Source organism: Nelumbo nucifera, chromosome 5 (genome assembly GCF_055504915.1).
Source record: "Nelumbo nucifera cultivar China Antique chromosome 5, China Antique-T2T, whole genome shotgun sequence".
NCBI lineage: Eukaryota > Viridiplantae > Streptophyta > Magnoliopsida > Proteales > Nelumbonaceae > Nelumbo > Nelumbo nucifera.
In genome coordinates, this window is record NC_142653.1 from 59,169,907 (window position 1) to 59,183,164 (window position 13,258).

The following is a 13,258-nucleotide window of genomic DNA, read 5'->3' on the forward strand; positions in this document are numbered from 1 at the left end:
ATGCGAAAATCTAGGAATTCTTGCTAAGTTTAGACACAGGGCCCAAACTTCTTCAACAGCCCAAAGTGGAGGCTATTTTCTACCACAACTAGAATTGCTAATAATCAAGAGAGATTAAGAGAGAGTGTTATGCTGAGAGGGAGAAATGTTCTCAGTAGTTCAAGTGCACTCCTCAATATTTTGGGTTTTAGTTATAAACCCTTTTATGACTGTTGGGTTTGTTCTAATGGATATGAACTACCCACAAATCTCTCTAAACAATTAGGATTAGCCTCCACTGGGATGAAACACTTGTCCCTCGTTGTTGAGACATTTTCTCAACCAACAACTACTCTAGTGGACCAAGTTTAAAAGAGATAAGTCAAAACAGATTTTATTTTATAGGAAAATAATACATAATAATAATAATTGAAAAGAGGTGTTGATTGTGTGTGCATGCTGGTCCACATAGAGAAAATACTTCATCGATCATGTGATTATTCCCATTGGTCTACGAATAGTCCTACACGGTGAGGATGATATATATCGAGAGCCATAGGCCACTCGATCCAACATCTCCCACTTGGCCATATAAGCCTGACAACATCTCACGTTGAGGATGATACTAGGTAACTACAAGAATGCCATTGACAATCCCCCATACAAAAATATATGCATAGCCCACCCATGACACACACTTGGACACTGGAGTGGCGGCTGTAGGCACGATGGATGGCACTTGATGACGCAATGAAAAGAACACTTGTGACAGTCTCCCCCACTCAATTCAGTCTTCGTCCTCGAAGACTGGCTTCTGCTCGAGGCTCAGATCTGTTGTTGATGAAGGAGGGTTCTTCAGCTGGTCCACAAACTCTCTCTTCCAAGGCCCGGGCATGATGAAGGGTGAAAGTCTTTAGGGTGTTCTTGATGGTGGGAAAACCTATGGCTAGTCCCTACGTTAAGTCCTTGCCTGGCTACTTCAATGTAGGATTTTGGATGTTCTGCTTTGGTGCTAGGAAGGTTTGTGGCCAAGGCTAGGTCAAAATGAAGGTTTGGATTTTTTTGGTATTGTTCCCCCTGATGATTTTTTTTTCCCAAGGGTTGCTCCTCACAAGACTCCTATGAGGGTTGGTTTGATCATTGTGGTGGCGGACAGGGTACCTATGTGGATTTGGTGGTACTCGCTCTCCCCGATGATGGTCATAGTGGAACTGGTTGTGGCTAGAGTCGGCCTTGAGTCTTCTAGGAGTCTTCTGTGTTGTCGGCTCGTGGCGCTGACGTTGGTGTCGTTGTTGGTGTTGATGTCCGCGCTGGTGCTGCTGCTGACATTGGTGGTACTGGTGCTAGTGCCGATATCGTTGTTGGCACTGATGTGGGTGGATGAAGCAGATGAAGGACCGGTGGAATTGACCATAGCTCTTTTCATGATTGTCAGCTCGGCCCTCATCTCATCCAATTGTGCTTGGAAGCTGTCCATCATGCCTTGAAGGCTGCTTTGGGAAGAGATGCCTTGTGACTGTTGCAAGGTGTTCTAGACATCTCGGAGGGCTCCGTTAAAGCGGCTCTCTAGCTCCACCACAGCATTCTCTACTGTCTCCATGTTGAGATGGAGTTCGTCGACCCGATCTTGAGTCTCACCTACTATTGCCTCACAACATAGGATGCGCATGTCCATGCTAGCTAGTTGGTCGACAGATTTGTCATGCTTGCTAGCTTTAGCTGTGCATCCCTTTGGGGCTTACGTCTTGGCAGGATCGTCGAGTTGAGCTTCATTGGTGTCGTGGGCTTAGTGCAGCCCATGTAGTGTGTCATCGGTAATGTCACGATTGCTCTTCATTGTGCTGAAGTAAGGGCAAAGACAGGGTCCAATGTGTGTATAGGAGCTCCTACTCTGATACCAACTGCCACGGGTCTAGTCGCTGGGGCCCCGTGCGGCACTCGAATGTGACGAGTAAGCCTATGTAACAAGCAACAACACAAGAAAAGGCAACAAGATGACACACGAATTAGTCAAAAAGGCTACTTGTATTGCATTAATGGATGGCAAGCACAAGCACACAGTTCAGAGTCAAGGGGATCTCGTGCTTAACCTTTACACGCTTATGACTCACTCGACTACCTACCTCCCCTCAAAGAGTACGCTAAGCTTTTGGGAGAGTGACATAAAGATACATCAAAATGATGAAAAATTATACTAGGTAATTACAAGAATGCCATTAGCAATCCCCCATACAAAAATACATGCATAGCCCACCCATGACACACACTTGAACATTGGAGTGATGGCTGTAGGCACGATGGATGGCACTTGATGGCGCGGCGAAGAGAACACTTGTGACACGTAGCTAGCTAAAATAATATTTAGCAGCAGTTTTCATTGACTGTAACTAAAAACATAAACCTATAACAGCTTCCTAAATGTTTTTCATTATTTTTTGATGCCTTCTTTCATGTATTGAATACAAGCACAACTAATTCATAATATAAGATGAACTTAAATTTAAAATTCCATTAAAAGATTATATAATAAAAAATGAATTATATCTCAAAGTGCTTTAACATCCATGTGTTTGCTACAAATTCAAGGTTCTTGAATACATAAAACTCAATCCAAAAAAAAATGGCGTGTAAAATTTGATCAAACGTCTCCATCCACACATGTAAAGTGTCCTCCTTTACCATGTTCAACCTATAAGAAAATAATAGAAAATAAGTTAGAAATCACATTTTTGGAGATATAATAGAAAATACTCCCCTAATTGTATTGAACCTCTTCTTTGTGTAAATAAATACATCTTTATTTATCAAAAACAAATGACCCCCTCTCTCTCTCTCTCCAAAGGAGGATGATCAAAGTAATGATTACAGCAATTTTGATTAAAGGCTATATTAACTAATCTATCATTACATCTATTAGCTTCCCTATAACAATGAGCTAGAACTAAAGATGTAAATTGACCTATGAGCTCAATGTGGCTTTAAACAAAGACTCATCTTTTAGAGAGGGAGAGAGAGAGATAGAATGGAAGTGGAACTTTTATAGGTAAAAGGGGCATTGTGGGTATATAAGAGTTTGAACATCGACTAAAGTTGGAATTGAAATTCTCTCTTTGTAATATAGGTTCTAGATATATATAATAGAGTTTGGATTTGGTGACTACAAAACACTAGCACACCCTATGCACAACACAAATGTAACTGCACACAGGGAATATCTTGCCATGAAAGACAGCAATAAGTACAAGGTAATGGTGGTCTATATTGGATTCAGATTGGTTGAATAGGCCCTCCAAAAATGATTCAATCTCATATGCTCAAGATGCACATCCAGTAAACAGATGGCCTGGAGCTAAGATATTATCCATGTTTAAGGTCAGCTGATTAAATGAGAATTAATAATGTAATCCTTATCTCAGATTATGCCTTTTCTATTCTTTTAATTTCTACTATGGAAATCCAATTGAATTATTTTATTTTAAACACACTTGAATTAGTCAAAGACAAAGCCGGAATGATATTGTGATCAATTTAGAGGTGGTTTGGTACCATCGCTGTTTCATCATGAAATGTTTTCGACTGACGAATATCAAATCGGCATACAACTGTTACTCTAGCTTATTTATAGTTGAAATATAAACTTGCTTTCCATATTGTGAAACCTAACCAAGCTTTAATGTTTGTTTACCAATAAAAGTGTTTGTACTTATTTTCCAACAATTTTCAGATTTAATACCTATAAGCTATAATAAGTAAAGTGAGATGGACTTGAATAGAAGGCTGGAAACTCAGGATTTTGGTTCCTTCATTAAAAGGTTTTGTTGGTGATCTCTTCTCTCCTTTTTCCCCCATTCTTTCTTCTCTATTCCCACTTTCTTCCATTCCTCTCCTCATCATCTCTTCTCTCTTTCTCTCTCCTTCTAAGATATTCCCTCCAAAATTCTTTAAATTGAGTCACATTTTGTATATCAGGTTGAATTAACCTGATGACGGGAAGATGCCAGTAGTGTACTCAGGTATGTTTAACATAGTTACTTCTTATTCTGCAATTGGGATATTGCAACTTAAAGTGGAAGGAGGACTTGCAAACAATTATCAACTGGTTTAGAAATGGAGGTAGTCAAGAAGCATGAAGTTTTTGAGGTGATGGTGGGTTCAGAAAAGGGTTAGAAGTCAGCAAGGAGCCTGCAAGAAGTTGTGGTTTTTTCTAGCATCAATGCAAACCCAACCTACCCAGTATGTGGTTACTTCAGCCCTCATATAATATGCAGCATTTGCTGCTGATAGAGAGTAAATTATCTTCTGGAGATCTTGATATTACTGGTTCTACCCAGTTTCTACCCAAAGAAAGTGTTTTTGTCAAATTGGAAAGTAGCAAATCAGTACTACTACAAAAGCATGGCATCAGTGCAGCTTTTGTGGTAGAGATGTTTTTGGGTGTGGAACCCAAGAGTGTCCTTTGAAATACTTGGGACTTCCTTGGGGGGGAGGGGATCCTAGTGAGAGGAGTTTTGGGATGGGGTGTTAGAGAGATTTCAGAAAAAGTTAGCTTCATGGAAAAAGAATTATATCTCAAAAGGGGGTTATGTCACTTTAATTAAGTCTACTCTTTCTAATCTTCCAACTTACTGTTTGTCAGTTTTCAAAGCTCTTAAAGTGGTGCAAGAAATGGAAAGGAAAATGAGGAACTTTCTGTGGGATTCAGGTGGGGGTGCTCATAAAACCATCTCCTGAAGTGGGAAGAGGTTTGCAAATCTAGAGAATGGGGGGTTTGGGGATAGGAAGATTAATTACAGAGATTCCCTAAAGAGACTAAGCATTGTGGCATCAGTTATTAAAAGCATTTATGGGGTACACCCAAATGGTTGGGACACTGGACCAGCTAGGGTGCCTAATGTAGAAGCCCCTCGAAAGTGATTTGTCTTTACCTGTCAATTTTTTTACAACATATAAGATATGATGCCATAACAGGATGAAAGGTAAAGTTTTGAGAGGACCTGTGGAGGGGGCATTCTCCTTTTTGTCTCCCTTTTCCTCGAAATTATAACTTATCCAACTTCAGAGACAAAACTTTAGCTGAAATGGTAACCTGGGAAATACTAGGTTGGTATGGGATTTGGGTTTAAGAAGACCTCTGAGATATTTTGAAGCCTGTGTTTGCTTGAATTACTCAAAGATGTGCAGCTTTCCCTTCAGGGTGTGATGGGAGAGTTTGGTCACCCAATGTTAAAGGTTTTTACTCTCTTCCTTCTTTAGAACCTTTCTTCCTACACTTGAGCCTCCTTCCTTTCCTGCTAGAGAATTGTGGTTCAGTCTGATTCCCCCCAAAGTCAAGATTTTTTGTTGGGAAGCTGCCAACCAAATCATAGATACCCAAGAGAGGCTTCAAAAGAAATGGAAGAACTGGCACTTGTCTTATGTGTGTGTGTGAGTTGTGCTTGAAGAGTGGGGAGTGCACTAACCACTTGGTTTTGCTCTGTCCCTTTGCAGATCAATCATGGAAGCATTTTTTTTCTTTACTGAGAAAGAGTTGGGTTGTACCAAGGGAGGCTGTGGACCTGTTCAAGACAGATTTCATTAGTTTTACTACTCAGAGACAAAAGGTTCTTTGTAAGTGTTGAGAGAGGCAATTTTGTGGGGGTTGTGGGCTAAAATAAATGCAAGACTGTTTGAGGAAAACTGCAAGTCTGTTGAAGAGATGTTAAAGTTAACAATAATTAGGGTGACACATTGGACACTAGGGACAGAGGAATTCAAGGGAGTTTCCATGAATGATTTGCTGAGGGGATGGAAAACTTTGGCTGCTTTTCAAGTTAGAAAACAACAAAGAGTGCTGGATTGGAATCCTCCTGAAGCGGGTGTAATTAAGTTCAGTTTTGATGGGTGTTGTCTGGGGAACCTAGGGCCGTCTGGGTTAGGGGGTGTAGTAAGAGATCAGCAAAGCACTGTTATTCTCAGTTTTACAGGCCTAGCAGGACAGGGTATCTCTTTGAGGGCAAAGTTGTTAGTACCGATTCAAGGTTTAGAATTGATACAACAACAGGGGTGGAAAGATGTTGAGGAGAAGGGGACTATCAAACTGTGGTTCCTCATTCAATTGGGTTCCTAGAGTGCAAATATGGTGGCAGATTGTTTAGCAAGAGCAGGGGTGGGGAAAGAGGTATTAGAATGGGGTTGCCTGGGGCTGGGTTGTACTAAGTAAAGATCCTGGGTTGTTGCTTCAAATTAGTTGAGTTCACACTTTAAACTCCCATCCCATATGATTTATTTTCTTCCTTCAAATTAGTTGAGTTCACACTTTAAACTCCTATTCACATATTTCTCCATCATCAACTTCAAGGCATCCTAGGCGTCCTATTGATGAAGGTTTATCCAACCATGGACAATTGTCATCAACTTTAAATCCTAACCTTCAAACTTCAACCAAAGTACTTGGCATGACATGACACTCATATATGGGTTTTCAAGAATCACAACTAGGTTATGTTTGGACTGATGTGCAGGAATCAAAAAGCAGAATGGATTCCATGATTCTATGAATAATGTAATGATACCAAGTTCCAATTCATTCTTTTATCTATATCGACCGAAAATGCAGCATAAAACCCACTACTTCAAATACTTTGTGCTGCCCTTTTTCCAATGCTGAACAAAAGAACATTAAAGGTATTAGATTAAAGTCCTATTTGTTAACATAAAATCCACTCATTTTATGATTGATTGTTAACATAAACAGTGACCCACTAAAATATAAGAAATTTCCAAATAAATATAGATATAAAAATTGATACACCACCCTTTACATTAAATCCAAGAAACATATACATATACAAAGCATGTTAAATTAACCACATCTTAGAACTTCTAAATCATAGGGTCAGAATCTTCATTCATTTGAAATCCTATTTGTTAAAAACCCATTGTTTAGACAAATTAATGTCATTCAGTTCAGCCACTTAGTTGTTATCAAATGGCCCCTGAGCCAGTTAAGGGAAAGTGTTAGCTGATTAGAGAACCACAAGAATGAGCTGCTTAAGGTTAGATCTATAACCTACACATCTCTAATTAGAAATATGAAAGACATGAATCATTGCAAAGGCAACTATCAAACCAGATGAAATGAGAATGAATAAAAAAGGAATGTACTTGTTGAAATATATCTGATTACATTTTTATGAAGTTGTATTTATGATATTTGATCCATTTTTCCCTTTTCTGGTTTTTAACCATTGAAGGTGAACCGGGGTAGGATAACTGGGGTAGGAAATCTTCCTAGTCCTGAACTCACAAGTAATGACCATCTCTCTCATTGCTAGTGAAGGCAAACAATTTTTTAGTATGACCTGAATATTTGATAGGTTGGAATTTCAAGGTGAGCATCTTCTAAAAAAAAAGCTAAGAAATCTGGCACTAAACAACATCAGAACTAAAGTAAGAAATAACTAAACAAAAAAAAAAAAAAGCTAAGGAATCTGCGACTTCACTAGCATCTTCATTCAAATAGGATTTAAAGACAGAAGACAAAGAAAGATAAAAAATGGTTCTAGAAAAAGGATCACAGGGATCTCATTATTAGCAACGATGTGGGCAAAAAAATTACAGAGGATGGCTCTACAGAACCTCATTGCCAATAGAAATCGAAAATGGGATATATAGACAATAGAATGGAAAAGAGTTGTAGAGTAAATTAGAACTTACCTGAGATGGGGTTTCGGCCTGGTTCGATCAAGAGAACAGGGAGCCTCGATCCTTTTCAATCGGTGATGGCTTGTAGGCCTTAATACAGATGCTGCAATAGGGGATCTAGTAATCTTCCTCTCAGATTGTTTTCTTTAACAACAGTGAGGACTACAAAATTGATATTCAACGATTCTATGCAATTGGCGTAGGAGACTCAGACAAGGGGGTTGGCAAATGGCCAGAAAACCCAAAAGCTGAAGGAAATTGATGTAAATTTTGAGGGAATAAGGTGAAGCTATGGAAACGGTGAATAATCACCGGAAATCCGATCGAAAATGGGGGAATCTTGCCATTGTGAGGCCTCCTTCACGACGACCAGAGAACAGGGTGTGAGAATAGGCTCGAAACGGTCGCCAGTGAGATGAAGGGAAAGGGAACTGGATGGACATGATTTCGGGCCTACATATTTTATATTTTATATTAAATGGAACACAATATAAAATATCATATTAAAATATTTATATATAAAATAGATGATATCATGGTTTTCGAACCATGATTGACTCGAATAGGCAGACCATTTAGTTTGGGAATTGGTTAGGGTGTCGGTTCCGTACCCAAAACTGAAATTTTCCCAAAATCGTTAAATTATTGGCCCAAGCAGTCAAATTGTTGCCCTGTTCAACCCAAACGACGGTTTTGGGCCTTTTATTATAATTATTTATTTATTTTATTATTACTTTCTAAATTGACACAATCTGATCCATTCAATCTGGATGGTCAAACCATTCAATCAGGATGGCGTAATAATATTATACTATAACATATATTTTATTAATTTTTAAAATTTTTAATATAAAAAGTTAGGATTTGAGGATAAAAATGCACTTTAAACAAAAATAGAAAAAGTAAGGTGACTTTACCACTTTGAAATGTGTAGATAGAAAAAGTTACCCAAAATAAAATAAATAACAATAAAAATCCCCCCAATAAATGGTAATTTATTACTTCATTAAATATTAATTTATTAAATAAATGGTTAATTTTTAACTAAATAAATAATTATTTATTTATATTTTATAACTAAATTTATTAATAATTTATTTGTGAAATTACTAATACTTTAGTTTAATTGTCATTAGCTAATAATAGCTAATAACTATGTTTCCATTAATCATTAACTAATATTACTTAATTAATTACCAATGTTTAATAATATTTAATTTCTTAATAGTTAAATATCAGTTATTATTTTCTATTAATAAATATTTATCTAAAATAATTAAATTAATTTTATGATTATTTTTTAATTAATTAATTACATAATAATTAAAATACGTATTTACATTTTAGAAATTATTATCTTATTATTTATGTCTAACATAATTATTATTAAATAGTAATCATGAATTATTATTTTTATTCATTAATAATTTTCTAAGAATAATATTTGTTCATTATTAATATTTTTTTGGTGATTAGTAATTAGTTAATTATTAAAATTAACTTTTATATTGTTTTTTTAAATAATTAAGTTTTCATTGGTTATATTGTTTTTTTTTTAATTTTACTAATTACTTACTAGTTTGTATTTTTTATTAATTTATTAATATTTATTTTTTGTTAACATTTTAATATATTTATTATTTCTTAACCATTTTGCATTATATGCTAATCAATTTATTAAATAATTCCAAAGCATTTTCCTCCTTAGGGTAAAATTATTACGTGTCATTTCACAAAATGCCACATTGAAATTTCAAAACAATATTCTCCACGTTTGAATGTTAGAAAAGCACAAAATCACAACTTTTTGGCTGCATTTGGCATTCCTTATTATAAGGACTTATCTCCTTTTTATAGTTAAAAATTCATTGTTCATACGGGCATTTTAACTACAAAAAACTGATAAATCCTTAAAATAAGGAATGCCAAATGCAGCCTTAATATTATAACCTTTAACCACAGAAAAGTTATCAACTTCAATCTTCTACAACATATAACAACGGATATTAAAATCCGTGGTTATAAATAGGTTTTAGCCACGGGCACAGTGACATTTAACTACAAACAAAATGACCGTAGTTAGAAACCAAGTTTTAGCCACTGGTATTTCATACCCGTAGCAATAGCTTATGCTTTAGCTACGGTTTTTTATGTTCGTAGCTACACTGCAGTAGCTATAGACCCATTTTCTTGTAGTGTTGCATCACAATATTTTCTCAATTTCAAATCATTGCATTGCTAGGTTAATTTATAATATATTTTTTTACTCCTTGGATAATTCTTAGTATCCCTCTGATCACCTTCCAATCCAATTTCCAAGGTTATTTTAATATTAACTAGCAATACCTTTTGCATATGCTCAATTATATCAACATACCATATATAATGCTTTTTTTTGCTTTTATATATATAATGCATTTGAGCATATGTATTTGTTTTCATTTTCTTTGATTTCTTTTTCATGGAGTTTTTTCCTTGCATAATTTTGTTCCCTTCTTAGTTGGAGTTCTTACCAAATTAAATATTTTCAATCAAAATAATTTTATCCAAGTAGGATTATTGTGAAAGAGAAGAATTCATCCATTTTATTTAATAACTAAGAAAAGAAATTGGCATTACACATAATATCTTTCCTTTCAAATCTAGAAGCTAACCATAATTTGGTTTTTCTTATGTAAGAACTCCCACTATTCTTATATATACATAATATCATGTGAGAACTCTCATTAATAAGTTTTCATATCCATAATTCATTGTAAAAAGTGCAAGACCACTTTCTAGAGGCTCATTTTAATCCATATAATGCTTATTTTAATTTATGCATTACATACTCCTTTTTTTTTCCATCCTAGAATTTGTATTTTTTTAATCACTTTTGTACCATTTGTAACCCTTGGAATCTTCTAGGTACACCTTACCCTTTTATTACCTAGTCTTTTTTATATAAATAGGGTGTAACGTATAAATATTTTGAACCCTATATTTTTATATGTGATAGGTCTTGCTTCCTACCATTTCACGTTTCACAGTCTTGGTGGGTATTTTATTTACTATGTAAATTTCAATACTCAGGACTTCCCCAATATATTTCCCACTAAGGAGTGATTTAGCATATATCCTTTGTTTCATTTTCTCCTTATTTCAATACTTAGTATGGCCCAATTTTCCACAATAGTAATATTGAAACCTTTTCTTGAAGTTTTTTTTTTTGAATTATTTCACCATTTATTCTCTCCCTTATATTTTTCCTTGAATTTTTCATTTTGTTGAGGGACATCTTCATTTTCATTTTAGCCTTATTATTATTTGATATTGCCATCATTTCTTGTGATATTTTCTTTTTGTTTTCCCTCTCAGATTCAAGGGCAAATAAAATATGGAAGTTTTGCATATTTAGTGTTGTATCAGATAGATTTAATGTTATCCCTACAAGTTCTCAAGATTCTGATGGCTATATAATATGATGGATACTTGCATTTTCTAGGGCATAGGATTTTTGGTAGCAGCTAATTCCTTGGCTATACATTCATCTAATTAATATGGTGGATACAACCATCCTACATGCATATCAATTAAAAGTTCTACAATGGTTTCAATCACTTTATCATATGTATCAATTATAGCTTCAAACATTGGTTTTGCATTTTCATGTTCCTCAAAAAATTAATTCTATATCGGGTTCCATAAAAGTTAACATGGCTAATATTGCCTTTTGATTATCTTTTCACAAACTTTTCATATTCTTTATTTGTCTTTGGAGATGTCTCATCTTTTGGAGATAAAGGAATTTCCTTGTCCACTATGTAATTTTTTTTATCTCTTTTCTTTCCAAATCTCCTTTTCCACCTGAAAATTAGTTCTATTTAATTTTTCAATTTTGCTCAATTCACTAACTACAACTAATGATCCTCCCATGCTTCTCATTCCTTGTTCTTCCTTAATTAATAAGGATAGTAATTTCTCTATTAGTTTTTATTATTTTTAACTTTAGGAGTATATTTTCTACTCCTAATTTTACAATCATGATGGAGTATATGTATAAATTAGGGATTGAAGTGTGATATTCACTAAATCATCACTTTTATAAATGGATATTTTTGGCTTATCAACAATCCAACAACTAAAATTAGGGATTGAAGTGTGATTTTCACTAAATCATCACTTTTATAAATGGATATTTATGGCTTATCAACAATCCAACAACTAAAATTAGGGATTGAAGTGTGATATTCCCTAAATCATCACTTTTATAAATGGATATTTATGGCTTATCAACAATCCAACAACTAAAACGTAGGGTTCATATGCAACATTTTTTTTAGTGATCTAAAGGAAATTTTATTTTCCAATCGTGAATCAAATGGGTAACAAAGGACAAGTTACTTTGAGGAGAATAATTAGGAAGGATAAAATAAATGGAAAGACTAAACACTCCCAGTCCCTGAGCAATCAAAGTTCTAGCTATTAGTTTAGAAAGGCAAAAGGAAACCAAAAATCTTTTATTCCCAATTCGTTGAATAATCAAAATTAGCTATATCACTATATCAGTTTGGAAAGTCAAAGAAGAAACAAGAAAACCTTTAAGATTTTTGTGTAAAATATAGCATAGGAGATTAAATGACGTCAAGTACTTATTGGCCCAAACAACCAAAATGTTCAAACTAAAAAAAAAAAAAAAGAATAACCATTTTAGAGGTCACCCAAGAACAGCCCAAATTTAAATGGATAGATGATCACACTTTGATTGACCTTTGAGAGTAATTTTATTAAAATAAAAGAAAATCATTATAGCCACTAAAATTACTCTCATAAATACATTTTCAATAACTTGTGAAAACCAAATCTCAACCAAAAAAAGATTACTTGCTTCACCTTCAAATGAATAGTTTTCATAACCAAAGAAACGGACAAATTTAAAAGGTACCAATGCATACAACTCAATTGGGTATGAAATCTCAGTACACGATGCTTTGGCCATTTAAAAAAAAACAAATCAGGATTTTATTAACGACAATATTTTGGAGAGCCAAAAAAGAACACATGTAACATGTTAGTTATTTCAAAATCAATATCCACACAAAAAGAGCATATGCAACATGTAAATTAAATCAATATCCACAAAAAAAATTAAATTTAAATCCTAAAATACAATTATTTCAAGCAATGTGGTTCAACTCTAAAATAGTGAGCATTTTAATTATAAACTCAAAGAAAGAAAAAAAAATTCTTCTCTACAAACCCGGTTGCTTGTGTTTCCTCTCTACCGATGAGCTTTGAAGTAGGCTCTGATACCACTAAAGGTTGTGATGATACAATGTGAAAGTCTAGGAACTCTTGCCAAGTTTGGACACGGGTCCCAAACTTCTACAACAGCCCAAAGTGGAGGCTATTTTCTACCACAACTAGAATTGTTAATAATCAAGAGAGATTAAGAGAGAGTGTTATGCTGAGAGGGAGAAATGTTCTTAGTAGTTCAAGTGCACTCCTCAATATTTTGGGTTCTATTTATAGACCCTTTTATGATTAGCCTTCATTGTGATGAGATCAACACTTGTCCCTGTTTGTCGAGACATTTTCTCAACCAACAACTACTCTA

The 13,258-nt window shown here is 34.8% G+C and overlaps 1 long non-coding RNA gene across 1 annotated transcript; it reads right to left on the reverse strand.

The window, feature by feature from the left end:
- Positions 1–2,451: 2,451 nt before the first annotated feature.
- On the reverse strand, positions 2,452–8,100 carry LOC148791653 (uncharacterized). The gene is made up of 2 exons (XR_016076026.1): positions 7,675–8,100; positions 2,452–2,668 (listed from the first exon to the last, which is right to left on the reverse strand). It is a non-coding gene; the product is annotated as an uncharacterized LOC148791653 (long non-coding RNA).
- Between the last annotated feature and the right edge of the window lie 5,158 nt (positions 8,101–13,258).